We start from the raw sequence: 24,074 nt of genomic DNA, 5'->3' as shown, positions 1-24,074 counted from the left end.
AAGACTCCTTAGAAAGCAGAAGTGAAGACTCCTTAGAAAGCAGGAGGTGTGATGTCTCCTTAGAAAGCATGGGGTGTGGGAGGGAGAGGGAAGACCTTTCCTGCCTTTTTACTAAAAGGATTGTAGCCCCACGGAAGCCTTTCTTATGCCCTCTCTCTCTCTGTCACCTTCTCTCTCCCTCTCTCTTTTCCTTTCTTACAATCTCACACACAATTTATCTCCTTCTCTCTTTCTCTCCCTCTCACCTTCATCCTGCTCCATAGTTCTAATGAGCACACAGAGATGGACTGCCGGGTTCCAGCTTTCATGTTCCTGCTCACAGACCCCATTTAAGCTGTCGCCCATGGTGAAATGTGTGTGTGTGTGTGTGTGTTACGCTTTGCTATATCCTGTGAAGATATGAAACCGGGGCAGTCTGTAGAGATATTAAACCTGGGCTCTTTAGAGTAATGAAACTGGGGCTGTCTTTAGAGATATGAACCCTGGGCTGTCTACTTACTGTACTGTGTCTCCTTCCTGTTACTGTACTGCCTTCCTGTTACTGTACTGTGTCTCCTTCCTGTTACTTCACTGTCTGCTTCCTGTTTATATCTGGGTCACCTGCTTGTGACGCCCTGTGATCCTGAGCTAAACCCTATGCGGGAGTAGGGTCAAAATATTTTGTGGATGAAGGGCGGATGGATATCAAGCAGGTTGAACAAAGAGAACATACAATCCATAAATGTATAATTATTGTGCAATTCATATGTATATTCTACAGGTTTCTTCCATTATCTGGCTTTAGTGAGTAAGTCTAAACTTTAGCGTCTAACTGTACGCGCGTCAAACAAATGATTTTGTTCTCGCCGATCTACTGAGGCATAAAGGAGTCAGAGTTTAATTTAACAAGAGAAGATGGAGAGTTGAAATAAAGATAAAGGACAGAACAGTGATGTTTGGGAAATGTGTGTGATGATGAGGCACTGTACACATTTGACAGTCACAAGACGGGTGGTACAGTAACTGTACTGTTCAGATGGGTTAAATGGAATAGTAACCTCTCACATATTGTTCCAGTATCTCCGACCGTACAGTGCATTTTCTATACTTGCGGGTTAGAGTCGGGTGCGGGCCTCAGATTTCCACTTTATCCTCTGCTATCCTCTGCCAGACTTCAAAGCCCCCCCCCTCTCTCTCTCTGCAGCAGGTTGCCTGCTCTTTAAATATTTCCTATTCCAATGTGATTATAATAAAAGCCTGAGGTGGAGGAGCCTCTCAGCAGGGGACCAGTGAACACCAGGTTGATCCTGAAAGCAGCAGCAGCTCTCTTTATGAACCCGTTAACATACGTCCTGTCTGCAGTCTGGGCCAACACCAACTAAAGCAGTTTTACAATTGATTAATCAGGTGCGCTCTGTCTCTCTCTTTCTCAATTCAATTCAAGGGGCTTTATTGGCATGGGAAACATGTGTTAACATTGCCAAAGCAAGTGAAGTTGATAACATGCAAAAGTGAAATCAACAATAAAAAGTAACAGTAAACATTACACTCATAGAAGTTCTCAAAGAATAAAGAAATTTCAAATGTCATATTATGTACATATACAGTGTTGTGACGATGTACAAAGGGTTAAAGTACAAAAGGGAAAATAAATAAACATAAATATGTATTCACAATGGTTTTTGTTCTTCAATGGTTGCCCTTTTCTTGTGGCAACAGGTCATACATCTTGCTGCTGTGATGGCACACTGGGATTTCACCCAGTAGATATGGGAGTTTATCAAAATCTGATTTGTTTTCAAATTCTTTGTGGATCTGTGTAATCTGAGGGAAATATGTGTCTCTAATATGGTCATACATTTGGCCGGAGGTTAGGAAGTACAGCTCAGTTTCCACCTCATTTTGTGGGCAGTGAGCACATAGCCTGTCTTCTCTTGAGAGCCATGTCTGCCTACGGCGGCCTTTCTCAATAGCAAGGCTATGCTCACTGAGTTTTCCTAAGCTTTCCTTAAGTTTGGCTTCAGTCACAGTGGTCAGGTATTCTGCCACAGTGTTCTCTCTGTTTAGGGCCAAATAGTATTCTAGTTTGCTCAGTTTTTTTGTTAAATCTTGCCAATGTGTCAAATAATTATCTTTTTGTTTTCTCATGATTTGGTTTGGTCTAATTGTGCTGCTGTCCTGGGGCTCTGTGGGGTCTGTTTGTGAACAGAGCCCCAGGACCAGCTTGCTTCTGGGACTCTTCTCCAGGTTAATCTCTCTGAAGGTGATGGCTTTGTTATGGAAGGTTTGGGAATTGCTTCCTTTTAGGTGGTTGTAGAATTTAACGTCTCTTTTCTGGATTTTGATCATTAGCGGGTATCGTCCTAATTCTGCTCTGCATGCCTTATTTGTGGTTTAACGTTGTACACAGAGGATATTTTTGCAGAATTCTGCACGCAGTCTCAATTTGGTGTTTGTCCCGTTTTGTGAATTCTTGGTTGGTGAGGAGACCCCAGACCTCACAACCATAAAGGTCAAAGGGTTCTACAACTGATTCAAGTATTTTTAGCCAGATCATAATTGGTATGTCGAATTTGATGTTCCTTTATATGGCGTAGAATGCCCTTCTTGCCTTGTCTCTCAGATGGTTCACAGCTTTGTGGAAGTTACCTGTGGTGCTGATGTTTAGGCCGGGGTATATGTAGTTTGTTCTGTGCTCTCGGGCAACGGTGTCTAGATGGAATTTGTATTTGTGGTCCTGGCGACAGGACCTTTAACCAGCAGCAGACCACACTGAATACCACTGCTGGCATGCTTCTGAAGCTAAACAGGGTTGGCCCTGGTCATCCAGCATACCACCCTGAATACCACTGCTGGCATGCTTCTGAAGCTGAACAGGGTTGGCCCTGGTCATCCAGCATACCACCCTGAATCCCACTGCTGGCATGCTTCTGAAGCTGAACAGGGTTGGCCCTGGTCAGTTCCTGGATGGGAGACCAGATGCTGCTGGAAGTGTTGTTGGAGGGCCAGTAGGAGGCACTCTTTCCTCTGATCTAAAAACATATCCCAATGCCCCAGGGCAGTGATTGGGGACACTGACCTGTGTAGGGTGCCGTCTTTCGGATGGGACATTAAACGGGTGTCTTGACTCTCTGAGGTCATTAAAGATCCCATGGCACTCGTAAGTGTAGGGGTGTTAACCCTGGTGTCCTGGCTAAATTCCCAATCTGGCCCTCAAACCATCACCTAATAATCCCCTGTTTACAATTGGCTCATTCATCCCCCTCATCTCCTCTGTAACTATTCCCCTGGTCGTTGCTGCAAATGAGAATGTGTTCTCAGTCAACTTACCTGGTAAAGTAAAGGATAAATAAAATAGGACAACGGTGTCTAGATGGAATTTGCATTCTCTGTCTGTCCTTCACGCTCTCTATCTTTCTCTTTCTTTCTTTCTTTCTCAGTGTGCGTGCATGCATGTGTTTTTATGCCAGTAGTTTTCTGGAACGCGGCCTCTTTTGGGAGGGCTGAGGCAACACAAGCTCTTCCCTTGACTTTATGGTCCCACTTTATTTGTCTGCATAGTAAATGCTCTACAGACGGTAATACTGTCTGTTGATAAGCATCTGCTTGCTAAAATTAGGGTTAGGGTTGGGATTAGGTCTAGAATAAGGGTCAGGGGTAGAGTTGGGGCTAAGGAAAACAGACAGTCAGGGTCTGGTTACAGGGTCTGTTTCCTCCATATCACCCCCCTCTCCCTCTCTCTAGCTTTTCTCTCTCCATAGACACTTAATGTGTGTTTGTAGAGTTAGAGGGGCAGTAAGTGGTTGCATACTGACTGATTTACAGGCTGGCAGGCAGACAGACAGACAGCTAAGGACAGACAGACAGACAGCTAAGGACAGACAGACAGATAGCTAAGGACAGACAGACAGCTAAGGACAGACAGACAGCTAAGGACAGACAGACAGCTAAGGACAGACAGACAGATAGCTAAGGACAGACAGACAGCTAAGGACAGACAGATAGCTAAGGACAGACAGACAGACAGCTAAGGACAGACAGACAGACAGCTAAGGACAGACAGACAGATAGCTAAGGACAGACAGACAGACAGCTAAGGACAGACAGACAGACAGCTAAGGACAGACAGACAGCTAAGGACAGACAGACAGCTAAGGACAGACAGACAGCTAAGGACAGACAGACAGATAGCTAAGGACAGACAGACAGCTAAGGACAGACAGATAGCTAAGGACAGACAGACAGACAGCTAAGGACAGACAGACAGACAGCTAAGGACAGACAGACAGATAGCTAAGGACAGACAGACAGACAGCTAAGGACAGACAGACAGACAGCTAAGGACAGACAGACAGCTAAGGACAGACAGACAGCTAAGGACAGACAGACAGCTAAGGACAGGGTCTGATACTTGACCAAGGGGACAGACAGACACTTTCTACTTTCTGGACAGAGCGTCTTTAAGAGTTCACACTCTGCAGCTGTGTCTCTGAAACGGCACCCTACTACAGACGCCCTTAACTTTCTTTCCGCACAAGCTAAATGACTCTGAATTCATTATTTTATGAGATTTGAATTGGGACATGCTTACGTCTGTTTCGGACTTTTTTAAAGAACTGTGTGACTCCCTGAATCTCACTCAATAAATTAATGCACCTGCAAGACCGAATCCTAACAAATCAACTCTATTGGACATTATTCTAAGGAATACCCCTCACAAATATACATGGACTGGGATATTCTGTCGTGATGAAATACACATGGACTGGGATATTCGGTAGTGATGAAATACACATGGACTGGGATATTCGGTAGTGATGAAATACACATGGACTGGGATATTCTGTAGTGATGCAAGTGATGAAATATACATGGACTGGGATATTCTGTAGTGATGAAGTACACATGGACTGGGATATTCTGTGGTGATGAAATACACATGGACTGGGATATTCTGTAGTGATGAAGTACACATGGACTGGGATATTCTGTAGTGATGAAATACACATGGACTGGGATATTCTGTAGTGATGAAATACACATGGACTGGGATATTCTGTAATGATGCCAGTGATGAAATACACATGGACTGGGATATTCTGTAGTGATGAAATACACATGGACTAGGATATTCTGTAATGATGTCAGTGATGAAATACACATGGACTGGGATATTCTGTAGTGATGAAATACACATGGACTGGGATATTCTGTAATGATGAAATACACATGGACTGGGATATTCTGTAGTGATGAAATACACATGGACTGGGATATTCTGTAATGATGTCAGTGATGAAATACACATGGACTAGGATATTCTGTAGTGATGAAATACACATGGACTGGGATATTCTGTAGTGATGAAATACACATGGACTGGGATATTCTGTAGTGATGAAATACACATGGACTGGGATATTCTGTAGTGATGAAATACACATGGACTGGGATATTCTGTAATGATCTCAGTGATGAAATACACATGGACTGGGATATTCTGTAGTGATGTCAGTGATGAAATACACATGGACTGAGATATTCTGTAGTGATGAAATACACATGGACTGGGATATTCTGTAATGATGTCAGTGATGAAATACACATGGACTAGTATATTCTGTAGTGATGAAATACACATGGACTGGGATATTCTGTAATGATCTCAGTGATGAAATACACATGGACTGTGATATTCTGTAGTGATGTCAGTGATGAAATACACATGGACTGGGATATTCTGTAATGATGTCAGTGATGAAATACACATGGACTAGGATATTCTGTAGTGATGAAATACACATGGACTGAGATATTCTGTAATGATCTCAGTGATGAAATACACATGGACTGAGATATTCTGTAATGATCTCAGTGATGAAATACACATGGACTGGGAAATTCTGTAGTGATGAAATACACATGGACTGGGATATTCTGTAATGATGAAATACACATGGACTGGGATATTCTGTAATGATGTCAGTGATGAAATACACATGGACTAGGATATTCTGTAGTGATGTCAGTGATGAAATACACATGGACTGGGATATTCTGTAATGATGCCAGTGATGAAATACACATGGACTAGGATATTCTGTAGTGATGAAATACACATGGACTGGGATATTCTGTAGTGATGTCAGTGATGAAATACACATGGACTGACATATTCTGTAGTGATGAAATACACATGGACTGGAATATTCTGTAATGATGTCAGTGATGAAATATACATGGACTAGGATATTCTGTAGTGATGAAATACACATGGACTGGGATATTCTGTAGTAATGAAATACACATGGACTGGGATATTCTGTAATGATCTCAGTGATGAAATACACATGGACTGTGATATTCTGTAGTGATGTCAGTGATGAAATACACATGGACTAGGATATTCTGTAGTGATGAAATACACATGGACTGGGATATTCTGTAATGATGTCAGTGATGAAATACACATGGACTGGGATATTCTGTATTGATGCCAGTGATGAAATACACATGGACTGGGATATTCTGTAATGATGCCAGTGATGAAATACACATGGACTGGGATATTCTGTAATGATGACAGTGATGAAATACACATGGACTAGGATATTCTGTAATGATGCCAGTGATGAAATACACATGGACTAGTATATTCTGTAATGATGCCAGTGATGAAATACACATGGACTGGGATATTCTGTAATGATGCCAGTGATGAAATACACATGGACTAGGATATTCTGTAGTGATGAAATACACATGGACTGGGATATTCTGTAATGATGCCAGTGATGAAATACACATGGACTGGGATATTCTGTAATGATGCCAGTGATGAAATACACATGGACTAGGATATTCTGTAGTGATGAAATACACATGGACTGGGATATTCTGTAATGATGTCAGTGATGAAATACACATGGACTGGGATATTCTGTAGTGATGAAATACACATGGACTGGGATATTCTGTAATGATGCCAGTGATGAAATACACATGGACTGGGATATTCTGTAGTGATTAAATACACATGGACTGAGATATTCTGTAGTGATGAAATATACATGGACTGGGATATTCTGTAGTGATGAAATATACATGGACTGGGATATTCTGTAATGATGCCAGTGATGAAATACACATGGACTAGGATATTCTGTAATGATGTCAGTGATGAAATATACATGGACTAGGATATTCTGTAATGATGCCAGTGATGAAATACACATGGACTAGGATATTCTGTAATGATGCCAGTGATGAAATACACATGGACTAGGATATTCTGTAATGATGCCAGTGATGAAATACACATGGACTAGGATATTCTGTAATGATGACAGTGATGAAATACACATGGACTAGGATATTCTGTAATGATGCCAGTGATGAAATACACATGGACTAGTATATTCTGTAATGATGCCAGTGATGAAATACACATGGACTGGGATATTCTGTAATGATGCCAGTGATGAAATACACATGGACTAGGATATTCTGTAGTGATGAAATACACATGGACTGGGATATTCTGTAATGATGTCAGTGATGAAATACACATGGACTAGGATATTCTGTAGTGATGAAATACACATGGACTGGGAAATTCTGTAGTGATGAAATACACATGGACTGGGATATTCTGTAATGATGTCAGTGATGAAATACACATGGACTGGGATATTCTGTAGTGATGAAATACACATGGACTGGGATATTCTGTAATGATGTCAGTGATGAAATACATATGGACTGGGATATTCTGTAGTGATGAAATACACATGGACTGGGATATTCTGTAATGATGTCAGTGATGAAATACACATGGACTGGGATATTCTGTAGTGATGTCAGTGATGAAATACACATGGACTGGGATATTCTGTAGTGATGTCAGTGATGAAATACACATGGACTGGGATATTCTGTAATGATGTCAGTGATGAAATACACATGGACTGGGATATTCTGTAGTGATGAAATACACATGGACTGGGATATTCTGTAGTGATTAAATACACATGGACTGAGATATTCTGTAAGTGATGAAATACACATGGACTGGGATATTCTGTAATGATGTCAGTGATGAAATACACATGGACTAGGATATTCTGTAATGATGCCAGTGATGAAATACACATGGACTGGGATATTCTGTAATGATGTCAGTGATGAAATATACATGGACTAGTATATTCTGTAATGATGCCAGTGATGAAATACACATGGACTGGGGATATTCTGTAGTGATGAAATACACATGGACTGGGATATTCTGTAATGATGTCAGTGATGAAATACACATGGACTGGGATATTCTGTATTGATGCCAGTGATGAAATACACATGGACTAGGATATTCTGTAATGATGCCAGTGATGAAATACACATGGACTAGGATATTCTGTAATGATGCCAGTGATGAAATACACATGGACTAGGATATTCTGTAATGATGCCAGTGATGAAATACACATGGACTAGGATATTCTGTAATGATGCCAGTGATGAAATACACATGGACTAGGATATTCTGTAATGATACCAGTGATGAAATACACATGGACTAGGATATTCTGTAATGATGCCAGTGATGAAATACACATGGACTAGGATATTCTGTAATGATGCCAGTGATGAAATACACATGGACTAGGATATTCTGTAATGATGTCAGTGCTGAAATACACATGGACTGGGATATTCTGTAATGATGCCAGTGATGAAATATACATGGACTGGGATATTCTGTAGTGGTTAAATATACATGGACTGGGATATTCTGTAGTGATGAAATACACATGGACTGGGATATTCTGTAATGATGTCAGTGATGAAATACACATGGACTGGTATATTCTGTAGTGATGAAATACACATGGACTGAGATATTCTGTAATGATGCCAGTGATGAAATACACATGGACTGGGATATTCTGTAGTGGTGAAATACACATGGACTGGGATATTCTGTAATGATGCCAGTGATGAAATACACATGGACTGGGATATTCTGTAGTGATGAAATACACATGGACTGGGATATTCTGTAATGATGAAATACACATGGACTGAGATATTCTGTAATGATGCCAGTGATGAAATACACATGGACTGGGATATTCTGTAGTGATGAAATACACATGGACTGGGATATTCTGTACTGGTGAAATACACATGGACTGAGATATTCTGTAGTGATGAAATACACATGGACTGAGATATTCTGTAATGATGAAATACACATGGACTGAGATATTCTGTAGTGATGGAATACACATGGACTGGGATATTCTGTAGTGATGAAATATACATGGACTGGGATATTCTGTAATGATGAAATACACATGGACTGGGATATTCTGTAATGATGTCAGTGATGAAATACCCATGGACGGAGATATTCTGTAGTGATGAAATACACATGGACTAGGATATTCTGTAGTGATGAAATACACATGGACTGGGATATTCTGTAATGATGTCAGTGATGAAATACCCATGGACGGAGATATTCTGTAGTGATGAAATACACATGGACTGGGATATTCTGTAGTGATGAAATACACATGGACTGGGATATTCTGTAATGATGTCAGTGATGAAATACCCATGGACGGAGATATTCTGTAGTGATGAAATACACATGGACTGAGATATTCTGTAATGATGAAATACACATGGACTGGGATATTCTGTAGTGATGAAATACACATGGACTGGGATATTCTGTAATGATGAAATACACATGGACTGGGATATTCTGTAGTGATGAAATACACATGGACTGTGATATTCTGTAGTGGTGAAATATACATGGACTGGGATATTCTGTAGTGATGAAATATACATGGACTGGGATATTCTGTAGTGATGAAATATACATGGACTGGGATATTCTGTAGTGATGAAATACACATGGACTGGGATATTCTGTAACGATGTCAGTGATGAAATACACATGGACTGGGATATTCTGTAATGATGTCAGTGATGAAATACACATGGACTGGGATATTCTGTAGTGATGAAATACACATGGACTGGGATATTCTGTAGTGATGAAATACACATGGACTGGGATATTCTGTAATGATGTCAGTGATGAAATACACATGGACTGGGATATTCTGTAATGATGAAATATACATGGACTGGGATATTCTGTAGTGATGAAATACACATGGACTGGGATATTCTGTAACGATGTCAGTGATGAAATACACATGGACTGGGATATTCTGTAATGATGTCAGTGATGAAATACACATGGACTGGGATATTCTGTAATGATGTCAGTGATGAAATACACATGGACTGGGATATTCTGTAATGATGTCAGTGATGAAATACACATGGACTGGGATATTCTGTAATGATGTCAGTGATGAAATACACATGGACTGGGATATTCTGTAACGATGTCAGTGATGAAATACACATGGACTGGGATATTCTGTAATGATCTCAGTGATGAAATACACATGGACTGAGATATTCTGTAATGATGTCAGTGATGAAATACACATGGACTGGGATATTCTGTAGTGATGAAATACACATGGACTGGGATATTCTGTAATGATGTCAGTGATGAAATACACATGGACTGGGATATTCTGTAGTGATGAAATACACATGGACTGGGATATTCTGTAATGATGTCAGTGATGAAATACACATGGACTGGGATATTCTGTAATGATCTCAGTGATGAAATACACATGGACTGAGATATTCTGTAATGATGTCAGTGATGAAATACACATGGACTGGGATATTCTGTAGTGATGAAATACACATGGACTGGGATATTCTGTAATGATGTCAGTGATGAAATACACATGGACTGGGATATTCTGTAGTGATGAAATACACATGGACTGGGATATTCTGTAATGATGTCAGTGATGAAATACACATGGACTGGGATATTCTGTAGTGATGAAATACACATGGACTGGGATATTCTGTAATGATGTCAGTAATGAAATACACATGGATTAGGATATTCTGTAATGATGTCAGTGATGAAATACACATGGACTGGGATATTCTGTAGTGATGAAATACACATGGACTGGGATATTCTGTAGTGATGAAATACACATGGACTGGGATATTCTGTAATGATGAAATACACATGGACTGGGATATTCTGTAATGATGTCAGTGATGAAATACACATGGACTGGGATATTCTGTAATGATGAAATACACATGGACTGCGATATTCTGTAATGATGAAATACACATGGACTGGGATATTCTGTAGTGGTGAAATATACATGGACTGGGATATTCTGTAGTGATGAAATATACATGGACTGGGATATTCTGTAGTGATGAAATACACATGGACTGGGATATTCTGTAATGATGTCAGTGATGAAATACCCATGGACGGAGATATTCTGTAGTGATGAAATACACATGGACTGGGATATTCTGTACTGGTGAAATACACATGGACTGGGATATTCTGTAGTGATGAAATACACATGGACTGGGATATTCTGTAGTGATGAAATACACATGGACTGGGATATTCTGTAGTGGTGAAATATACATGGACTGGGATATTCTGTAGTGATGAAATATACATGGACTGGGATATTCTGTAGTGATGAAATACACATGGACTGGGATATTCTGTAATGATGTCAGTGATGAAATACCCATGGACGGAGATATTCTGTAGTGATGAAATACACATGGACTGGGATATTCTGTACTGGTGAAATACACATGGACTGGGATATTCTGTACTGGTGAAATACACATGGACTGGGATATTCTGTAGTGATGAAATACACATGGACTGGGATATTCTGTAGTGATGAAATACACATGGACTGAGATATTCTGTAATGATGAAATACACATGGACTGGGATATTCTGTAGTGATGAAATACACATGGACTGGGATATTCTGTAGTGATGTCAGTGATGAAATACACATGGACTGGGATATTCTGTAATGATGAAATACACATGGACTGGGATATTCTGTAATGATGAAATACACATGGACTGGGATATTCTGTAATGATGAAATACACATGGACTGGGATATTCTGTAGTGATGAAATATACATGGACTGGGATATTCTGTAGTGATGAAATACACATGGACTGGGATATTCTGTAATGATGTCAGTGATGAAATACCCATGGACGGAGATATTCTGTAGTGGTGAAATACACATGGACTGGGATATTCTGTACTGGTGAAATACACATGGACTGGGATATTCTGTAGTGATGAAATACACATGGACTGGGATATTCTGTAGTGATGAAATACACATGGACTGGGATATTCTGTAGTGGTGAAATATACATGGACTGGGATATTCTGTAGTGATGAAATATACATGGACTGGGATATTCTGTAGTGATGAAATACACATGGACTGGGATATTCTGTAATGATGTCAGTGATGAAATACCCATGGACGGAGATATTCTGTAGTGATGAAATACACATGGACTGGGATATTCTGTACTGGTGAAATACACATGGACTGGGATATTCTGTACTGGTGAAATACACATGGACTGGGATATTCTGTAGTGATGAAATACACATGGACTGGGATATTCTGTAGTGATGAAATACACATGGACTGAGATATTCTGTAATGATGAAATACACATGGACTGGGATATTCTGTAGTGATGAAATACACATGGACTGGGATATTCTGTAGTGATGTCAGTGATGAAATACACATGGACTGGGATATTCTGTAATGATGAAATACACATGGACTGGGATATTCTGTAATGATGAAATACACATGGACTGGGATATTCTGTAATGATGAAATACACATGGACTGGGATATTCTGTAATGATGAAATACACATGGACTGGGATATTCTGTAACGATGTCAGTGATGAAATACACATGGACTGGGATATTCTGTAATGATGTCAGTGATGAAATACACATGGACTGGGATATTCTGTAATGATGTCAGTGATGAAATACACATGGACTGGGATATTCTGTAGTGATGAAATACACATGGACTGGGATATTCTGTAATGATGTCAGTGATGAAATACACATGGACTGGGATATTCTGTAGTGATGAAATACACATGGACTGGGATATTCTGTAATGATGTCAGTGATGAAATACACATGGACTGGGATATTCTGTAGTGATGAAATACACATGGACTGGGATATTCTGTAATGATGAAATACACATGGACTGGGATATTCTGTAATGATCTCAGTGATGAAATACACATGGACTGGGATATTCTGTAGTGATGAAATACACATGGACTGGGATATTCTGTAATGATGTCAGTGATGAAATACACATGGACTGGGATATTCTGTAGTGATGAAATACACATGGACTGGGATATTCTGTAATGATGTCAGTGATGAAATACACATGGATTAGGATATTCTGTAATGATGTCAGTGATGAAATACACATGGACTGGGATATTCTGTAGTGATGAAATACACATGGACTGGGATATTCTGTAATGATGAAATACACATGGACTGGGATATTCTGTAATGATGTCAGTGATGAAATACACATGGACTGGGATATTCTGTAATGATGAAATACACATGGACTGGGATATTCTGTAGTGGTGAAATATACATGGACTGGGATATTCTGTAGTGATGAAATATACATGGACTGGGATATTCTGTAGTGATGAAATACACATGGACTGGGATATTCTGTAGTGGTGAAATATACATGGACTGGGATATTCTGTAGTGATGAAATATACATGGACTGGGATATTCTGTAGTGATGAAATACACATGGACTGGGATATTCTGTAATGATGTCAGTGATGAAATACCCATGGACGGAGATATTCTGTAGTGATGAAATACACATGGACTGGGATATTCTGTACTGGTGAAATACACATGGACTGGGATATTCTGTAGTGATGAAATACACATGGACTGAGATATTCTGTAATGATGAAATACACATGGACTGGGATATTCTGTAGTGATGAAATACACATGGACTGGGATATTCTGTAGTGATGTCAGTGATGAAATACACATGGACTGGGATATTCTGTAGTGATGAAATACACATGGACTGGGATATTCTGTAATGATGAAATACACATGGACTGGGATATTCTGTAATGATGAAATACACATGGACTGGGATATTCTGTAATGATGAAATACACATGGACTGGGATATTCTGTAGTGATGTCAGTGATGAAATACACATGGACTGGGATATTCTGTAATGATGTCAGTGATGAAATACCCATGGACGGAGATATTCTGTAGTGATGAAATACACATGGACTGGGATATTCTGTACTGGTGAAATACACATGGACTGGGATATTCTGTAGTGATGAAATACACATGGACTGAGATATTCTGTAATGATGAAATACACATGGACTGGGATATTCTGTAGTGATGAAATACCCATGGACGGAGATATTCTGTAGTGATGAAATACACATGGACTGGGATATTCTGTACTGGTGAAATACACATGGACTGGGATATTCTGTAGTGATGAAATACACATGGACTGAGATATTCTGTAATGATGAAATACACATGGACTGGGATATTCTGTAGTGATGAAATACACATGGACTGGGATATTCTGTAGTGATGTCAGTGATGAAATACACATGGACTGGGATATTCTGTAGTGATGAAATACACATGGACTGGGATATTCTGTAATGATGAAATACACATGGACTGGGATATTCTGTAATGATGAAATACACATGGACTGGGATATTCTGTAATGATGAAATACACATGGACTGAGATATTCTGTATTGATGAAATACACATGGACTGAGATATTCTGTAATGATGTCAGTGATGAAATACACATGGACTGAGATATTCTGTAATGATGTCAGTGATGAAATACACATGGACTGGGATATTCTGTATTGATGAAATACACATGGACTGAGATATTCTGTAATGATGTCAGTGATGAAATACACATGGACTGAGATATTCTGTAATGATGTCAGTGATGAAATACACATGGACTGGGATATTCTGTATTGATGAAATACACATGGACTGAGATATTCTGTAATGATGTCAGTGATGAAATACACATGGACTGGGATATTCTGTATTGATGAAATACACATGGACTGAGATATTCTGTAATGATGTCAGTGATGAAATACACATGGACTGGGATATTCTGTAGTGATGAAATACACATGGACTGGGATATTCTGTAATGTTGAAATACACATGGACTGAGATATTCTGTAATGATGTCAGTGATGAAATACACATGGACTGGGATATCCTGTAGTGATGAAATACACATGGACTGAGATATTCTGTAGTGATGAAATACACATGGACTGGGATATTCTGTAGTGATGAAATACACATGGACTGGGATATTCTGTAGTGATGAAATACACATGGACTGGGATATTCTGTAATGTTGAAATACACATGGACTGAGATATTCTGTAATGATGTCAGTGATGAAATACACATGGACTGAGATATTCTGTAGTGGTGAAATACACATGGACTGGGATATTCTGTAGTGATGAAATACACATGGACTGGGATATCCTGTAGTGATGAAATACACATGGACTGAGATATTCTGTAATGATGTCAGTTGACTGGGCCTCCTTCAGAACGTTAAGAAACACATGCAGAGGATTGATCAGGAAGTCCAAATCAGATTACTATTTAAATGCAGTCACAGAGAAGCTAAACAACACTACCAAGTTCTGGAAGCTAATCCAATCAGATGACTATTTAAATGCAGTCACAGAGAACCAAAACAACACTCCCAAGTTCTGGAAGGTAATCCAATCAGATGACTATTTAAATGCAGTCACAGAGAACCTAAACAACACTACCAAGTTCTGGAAGCCAATCAAATCAGTGTCAGGTTCTAATGTCTCCTCTGGCCTTCCTGACCATTTAATGATGGATTCTAATGATCACTGCACCTGTACATAGCACATCTGTAAATAGCCCATCTGTAAATAGCCCATCCAACTACCTCATCCCCATACTGTATTTATTTATTTTGCTCCTTTGCATCTCTACCTGCACACTCATCTTCTGCACATCTATCACTCCAGTGTTTAATTGCTATATTGTAATTATTTCGCCACTATGGCCTATTTATTGCCTTACCTCCCTTATCCTACCTCATTTCCACTCACTGTATATAGACTTTTCTATTGTATTATTGACTGTATGTTTGTTAATTCCATGTGTAACTCTGTGTTGTTGTCTGTTCACACTGCTATGCTTTATCTTGGCCAGGTCGCAGTTGTAAATGAGAACTTGTTCTCTACTAGACTACCTGGTTAAATAAAGGTGAAATTAAATAAATGAATCAAATAAAAAGTGAAGCACAAAGCCGATATTGTAGGGTTTTTTAACAAGCACCTCATATCTGCTGCTTCAGTTGTTCATAATGGGGGGGCCCAGGCCGCTAATTTAAGCTCATTTTAACAGTGAGCCTGTTTCTTATGCTGAGGTCTATAAAGCACTAAAAGGCAATAGACACTAAAAAGTCTGCAGGTCCAGACAACCTGGACCCCCTACCTCTTAAAGATAGCAGCTGGTATTATTACTGAACCTGTGGCTCACATTTTCTACTTGAGTCTCTTGACCAATTCCATACCCAGCATTTGGAAATCAGCTTATGTCCTCCCACTGCTAAAGGGAGGAGATCCCTCAGATGCTAATAACTATCGTTCTATCTCTAAATTCCCTGTCCTGAACAAAGTCTATGAATCCCTAGTGAACTCCATATCCTGGACAAAGTCTATGAATCTCTAGTGAACTCCATATCCTGGACAAAGTCTATGAATCCCTAGTGAACTCCCTATCCTGGACAAAGTCTATGAATCTCTAGTGAACTCCCTGTCCTGAACAAAGTCTATGAATCCCTAGTGAACTCCATATCCTGGACAAAGTCTATGAATCCCTAGTGAACTCCATATCCTGGACAAAGTCTATGAATCCCTAGTGAACTCCATATCCTGGACAAAGTCTATGAATCCCTAGTGAACTCCCTATCCTGGACAAAGTCTATGAATCCCTAGTGAACTCCCTATCCTGGCCAAAGTCTATGAATCCCTAGTGAACTCTCTATCCTGGACAAAGTCTATGAATCCCTAGTGAACTCCCTATCCTGGCCAACGTCTATGAATCCCTAGCAAACTCCCTATCCTGGCCAAAGTCTATGAATCCCTAGTGAACTCCCTATCCTGGCCAACGTCTATGAATCCCTAGCAAACTCCCTATCCTGGCCAAAGTCTATGAATCCCTAGTGAACTCCATATCCTGGACAAAGTCTATGAATCCCTAGTGAACTCCCTATCCTGGACAAAGTCTATGAATCCCTAGTGAGCTCCCTATCCTGGACAACGTCTATGAATCTAGTGACCTCACAGTTAAAAAAACATCTTAATTGAAAAGTACATACTGAGTGGGGTTCAGTCTGGCTTTAGATCGGGGCACTGCACGACAACTGCAGCTATGGCAGTGGGTGGTAAACAAAATCATTAATGCACTTGATAAAAAGCAGCATTGTGCTGCTGTGTTTGTTGATTTATCAAAATCCTTTGATTCAGTTGACCATGAATTGTTGCTACCTAGACTCAGTAACATTGGTCTCAGTAAAGGGGCAGTAAATTGGTTTAGGAACTAATCTTTCTGACAGAACACAATGTGTATATACTGACAATCACAAGTCTTGCTTTCTAGAGATTAATAGAGGTGTCCCCCAGGGTTCCATTTTAGCTCCTGTGTTGTTCTCAATTTTTATTAATGATTTGAAAAATGGGATTCAACCAGCAAAGTTGCATCTACTATATACAGATGACACAGTCATTTATTCATGTGCTCCTTCTCTGGTTCAGGATGTTGAAGAGCTCCAGACTGATTTTCAGTCACTGCAGACCTCCCTTTATGGTCTCAAACTCAGAAAAACTACATTTATGACGTTTACCAGAGCTTGAACTCTGCCAGAGAACATTAGTCACATCTGGTGGCTTATCCATTGAAATAGTTTCATTCTACAAATACCTACAGATGCCTTGGTTGGATGACACGTTGTCCTTTAAAAGGTAATGTGCATAATCTTGTGACAAAGCTTAAATTGATTTTTTTTTGTAATAAGGCTTGCTTCTCGCTTATGGCTAGAAAGAAGTTTGTTCAGACCACTTTTCTCTCTGTAATTGATTTTGGTGATGTCACACCCTGACCATAGTTTGCTTTGTATGTTTCTATGTTTTGTTTGGTCAGGGTGTGATCTGAGTGGGCATTCTATGTTGTGTGTCTAGTTTGTCTGTTTCTGTGTTTGGCCTGATATGGTTCTCAATCAGAGGCAGGTATTAGTCATTGTCTCTGATTGGGAATACATATTTAGGTAGCCTGTTTGGTGTTGGGTTTTGGTGGGTGATTGTTCCTGTCTCTGTGTTTGCACCAAATAGGGCTGTTTTGTTTTTTTCCCCCACATTTCTTGTTTTGTTAGTTTATTCATGTATAGTGTCTATATTAAAGAACCATGAATAACCACCACGCTGCGTTTTGGTCCGCCTCTCCTTCACCTGAAGAAGACCGTTACAGGTGACTTGTCGTAAATGCATGCAGCCTCCTATCTAACAGAGACTGGGCTCTGTTTGTCAAGCAGCCTCCCCTATTTAACAGAGACTGGGCTCTGTTTGTCATGCAGCCTCCACTGTCTGACAGAGACTGGGCTCTGTTTGTCATGCAGCCTCCACTGTCTGACAGAGACTGGGCTCTGTTTGTCATGCAGCCTCCACTGTCTGACAGAGACTGGGCTCTGTTTGTCATGCAGCCTCCTATCTAACAGAGACTGGGCTCTGTTTGTCATGCAGCCTCCACTGTCTGACAGAGACTGGGCTCTGTTTGTCATGCAGCCTCCACTGTCTGACAGAGACTGGGCTCTGTTTGTCATGCAGCCTCCACTGTCTGACAGATACTGGGCTCTGTTTGTCATGCAGCCTCCACTGTCTGACAGAGACTGGGCTCTGTTTGTCATGCAGCCTCCACTGTCTGACAGAGACTGGGCTCTGTTTGTCATGCAGCCTCCACTGTCTGACAGAGACTGGGCTCTGTTTGTCATGCAGCCTCCACTGTCTGACAGATACTGGGCTCTGTTTGTCATGCAGCCTCCACTGTCTGACAGATACTGGGCTCTGTTTGTCATGCAGCCTCCACTGTCTGACAGATACTGGGCTCTGTTTGTCATGCAGCCTCCACTGTCTGACAGAGACTGGGCTCTGTTTGTCATGCAGCCTTGCTCTTTTTTAAAGGCCAAGTCACTCACCCACCATTGCACATTGTTTATATGCGCAGAAAGATACATTTGTATGTGTTCATCTACAAAGCCCTTTTGGGTAAACTCCCTCTTTACCTCTGTAGTCTGGTCTCCTTCACCACCAGCAGTTAAACTCCCTCTTTACCTCTGTAGTCTGGTCTCCTTCACCACCAGCAGGTAAACTCCCTCTTTACCTCTGTAGTCTGGTCTCCTTCACCACCAGCAGGTAAACTCCCTCTTTACCTCTGTAGTCTGGTCTCCTTCACCACCAGCAGGTAAACTCCCTCTTTACCTCTGTAGTCTGGTCTCCTTCACCACCAGCAGGTAAACTCCCTCTTTATCCCTGTAGTCTGGTCTCCATCACCACCAGCAGGTAAACTCCCTCTGTAGTCTGGTCTCCTTCACCACCAGCAGGTAAACTCCCTCTTTACCTCTGTAGTCTGGTCTCCTTCCCCACCAGCAGGTAAACTCCCTCTGTAGTCTGGTCTCCTTCTCCACCAGCAGACCGAATAGACAGTATACAACAGGGACACAGGGAGTGATGGGAGGATGAGTCCTTATAGAATTAGACTGAATACAACAGGGACACAGGGAGTGATGGGAGGATGAGTCCTTATAGAATTAGACAGAATAGACTGAATACAACAGGGACACAGGGAGTGATGGGAGGATGAGTCCTTATAGAATTAGACTGAATACAACAGGGACACAGTGAGTGATGGGAGGATGAGTCCTTATAGAATTAGACAGAATACAACAGGGACACAGTGAGTGATGGGAGGATGAGTCCTTGTATTCTGTCTAATTCTATAAGTACTCATCCTCCCATCACTCACTGTGTCCCTGTTGTATTCTGTCTAATTCTATAGCAGGGACACAGTGAGTGATGGGAGGATGAGTCCATATAGAATTAGACAGAATACAACAGGGACATGGTGAGTGATGGGAGGATGAGTCCTTATAGAATTAGACAGAATAGACTGAATACAACAGGTGGAGCTTTGGCAAGGCAGGAACAATATGCTCTGTATCTAGTACAGAACTATCTCTTGTTGCACACATACATGCTATCAACAACATGTGCTATGTTTAATACCATGCTTTGTGGTAAATACACCATTCTGTCAATGCTATCTATTCTGAATGTTATGAAAATATCTTATCTTTGATTTTTGTAGCTGGTATTGCAAAATTCTCTGCTCGGAACCATATTGATAATATGTTGAGGTCCTCAGCGACCATATTCACATTGTTTTCTGATAATTTCATGGTTGTATGCCGCTTTTTTGGCCCATTCTAATTGACAAGAATACAAATGACTTGTTGAGAATATTGTCATGGTGTGTCAATATTGTCATTGTCATTAGACTACCCCCTAGTGGCCTTGTGGTGTCATCACGTCTCCAAGACACCATGATACCTTTACACAATCAGTAAGAGACCGGCTGTTATATCTGGTTAATGACACCATCTCTTGAACACTTTATACCAATATGTTGATGAAGGCTAAAACATGTTGGTTTTAAATAAAGCATTTTTATCAACATTCGCTGTCGTCCAAGAGTTGCTGAATTTCCTACTTACTGAACTTTACAACAATGTTTTTGTCATTTGTCTTTCTCAGGAAGGGAAGAAGTTTGACAAGGAGACAGAGAAATACTACACCGTTCTAGAGACGCATATGGCCTTGTCCTCCAGGAAGAAAGAGCCGTTCTTACAAGAGGTATGTCCCAGTTACAAGAAAAAACATCTTACTGTGAGCCTAGAAATGTTTGCATAAAGACCAGTGTGAAACAATATTTCTCTGTTCAACATGTCAGTATTGTCTGAAGGTGACTTTTGAATAATTGTGTATAAACACTAAACAAATGGATCGATGTGGGAACATGCACTTTCTATCAATAATTTTAGTTAAGTCTGCTATAGAGTCAATCTCAGATGATATGTCTGAACATTTTTAATTGAGCTAATCATTCTTCAATGGGAGTCTTCTGTTGCCAAATCAATGACGGTATTGTTGGATCCTGTATTTTACATTATAGCCATTAGATATATCTGATTAAATATTGTCTGATGTTGGTTGTGTGAGGTGTCTGCATTTGTGCACTGGAGCATCATTGTGAGATTAAACAACTGCTTGCTACTTGCCTGTTTGTGTGTGACAAGAACTGAGTAACATGGTGTGACCTGCTTGTTGCAAAACTGTAGATAACAGCACAGCAGATGCTTTGTCCTTGTGTTTGTTTTGACTTGCTGTATCTTACAAAGTTGTGATAGGGAGGGATGGTCATCACGAGGTTAAACTGAGATGGAAAAATACTGAACAACACAATAGCAGGACCTGAGCATCTGTTATAACTAGGCTGCGATACCAGAACAGTAAGGATCTATACATCCACGGAGGGAGGACTCCAAGAGGCGGGGACCCGCCTGAGCGCCTGCAGTAGGCTGAGCAAGTTTAAACCACTCCCAGCCTCTACTGTGATAGGCCAACAGACGGGTTGGAACTATGTCCATCACAGTATAAAGAATACTGTTTTACATACGTCTTGTCAGTTCTCTGTTCTGCCCTGCGTGGTATTACAGTGAGCCGGTATATACGAAAGTTGCATTGGTCATTTATTACTTAGCTAATAAAAAATACATAGTATAAAATCGGTGACTCATTGTTATATTTATCCTGATACCAGATTTGAATTTCCGCAACCCTAACAGTATTATATGATTGTCCATCAAAAAAAGGCACAATTTGTCTGCACGTATCGTCTGAAATGAGATGAGTTGAACTTTTGTTGGACAAAGGACTGATGTAGACCTACGCCATATACAATTTAATCCCTGTTCATGCGTCTCAAGCCGTGTCTAGACTTGACGATCCATGCAGATGTATAATGGAGTTTATCAAGGAACTCACAACAAGTCATATGTCTACATTTTCATTGAAATTTGTCCACCAGGAGCACACGTGGTTCCGTTCTCATGCTATATTATATATATATCACGTTGATCCAAGATGGCATAGCAGTTCAGACGTCTTTTGTCCTCACCATATATATATATATATATATATATATATCAGTGCCTTGCGAAAGTATTCGGCCCCCTTGAACTTTGCGACCTTTTGCCACATTTCAGGCTTCAAACATAAAGATATAAAACTGCATTTTTTTTTGTGAAGAATTAACAAGTGGGACACAATCAGGAAGTGGAACGACATTTATTGGATATTTCAAACTTCTTTAACAAATCAAAAACTGAAATTGGGCGTGCAAAATTATTCAGCCCCTTTACTTTCAGTGCAGCAAACTCTCTCCAGAAGTTCAGTGAGGATCTCTGAATGATCCAATGTTGACCTAAATGACTAATGATGATAAATACAATCCAACTGTGTGTAATCAAGTCTCCGTATGTCACGCCCTGGTCTATATTTATTATGTTATCTTCATTTATTGAGTCAGGCCAGGGTGTGACATGGGTTTATTTGTAGTGTGATTCGTCTTGGAGATGTGTGGGGTGTATAGATTAGTCTATGGCTGCCTGAGGCGGTTGTCAATCAGAGTCAGGTGATTATCGTTGTCTCTGATTGGGAACCATATTTAGGTAGCCTGGGTTTGTGGGTGTTTGTGGGTGATTGTTCCTGTCTCTGTGTTTGTTACACCAGTCAGGGCTGTTTCGGTTTTTGACGTTTGTTGTCTTGTATTGTTCGTGTTTTTTCATCATTAAAGATGTATCGAATGAATCACGCTGCATTTTGGTCCGATCCTTATTCCACCTCTTCGTCAGAGGTAGAAGAAACCCGTTACACTGTATAAATGCACCTGCACTGTGATAGTCTCAGAGGTCCGTTAAAAGCGCAGAGAGCATCATGAAGAACAAGGAACACACCAGGCAGGTCCGAGATACTGTTGTGAAGAAGTTTAAAGCCGGATTTGGATACAAAAAGATTTCCCAAGCTTTAAACATCCCAAGGAGCACTGTGCAAGCGATAATATTGAAATGGAAGGAGTATCAGACCACTGCAAATCTACCAAGACCTGGCCGTCCCTCAACTTTTAGCTCATACAAGGAGAAGACTGATCAGAGATGAAGCCAAGAGGCCCATCATCACTCTGGATGAATTGCAGAGATCTACAGCTGAGGTGGGAGACTCTGTCCATTGGACAACAATCAGTCGTATATTGCACAAATCTGGCCTTTATGGAAGAGTGGCAAGAAGAAAGCCATTTCTTAAAGATATCCATAAAAAGTGTTGTTTAAAGTTTGCCACAAGCCACCTGGGAGACACACCAAACATGTGGAAGAAGGTGCTCTGGTCAGATGAAACCAAAATTGAACTTTTTGGCAACAATACAAAACGTTATGTTTGGCATAAAAGCAACACACCTCATCACCCTGAACACACCATCCCCACTGTCAAACATGGTGGTGGCAGCATCATGGTTTGGGCCTGCTTTTCTTCAGCAGGGACAGGGAAGATGGTTAAAATTGATGGGAAGATGGATGGAGCCAAAAACAGGACCATTCTTGAAGAAAACCTGATGGAGTCTGCAAAAGACCTGAGACTGGGACGGAGATTTGTCTTCCAACAAGACAATGATCCAAAACATAAAGCAAAATCTACAATGGAATGGTTCAAAAATAAACATATCCAGGTGTTAGAATGGCCATGTCAAAGTCCAGACCTGAATCCAATCGAGAATCTGTGGAAAGAACTGAAAACTGCTGTTCACA

The sequence above is a fragment of the Oncorhynchus masou genome, chromosome 9 (genome assembly GCF_036934945.1).
Source record: "Oncorhynchus masou masou isolate Uvic2021 chromosome 9, UVic_Omas_1.1, whole genome shotgun sequence".
NCBI lineage: Eukaryota > Metazoa > Chordata > Actinopteri > Salmoniformes > Salmonidae > Oncorhynchus > Oncorhynchus masou.
This window is presented reverse-complemented; position numbering follows the sequence as displayed.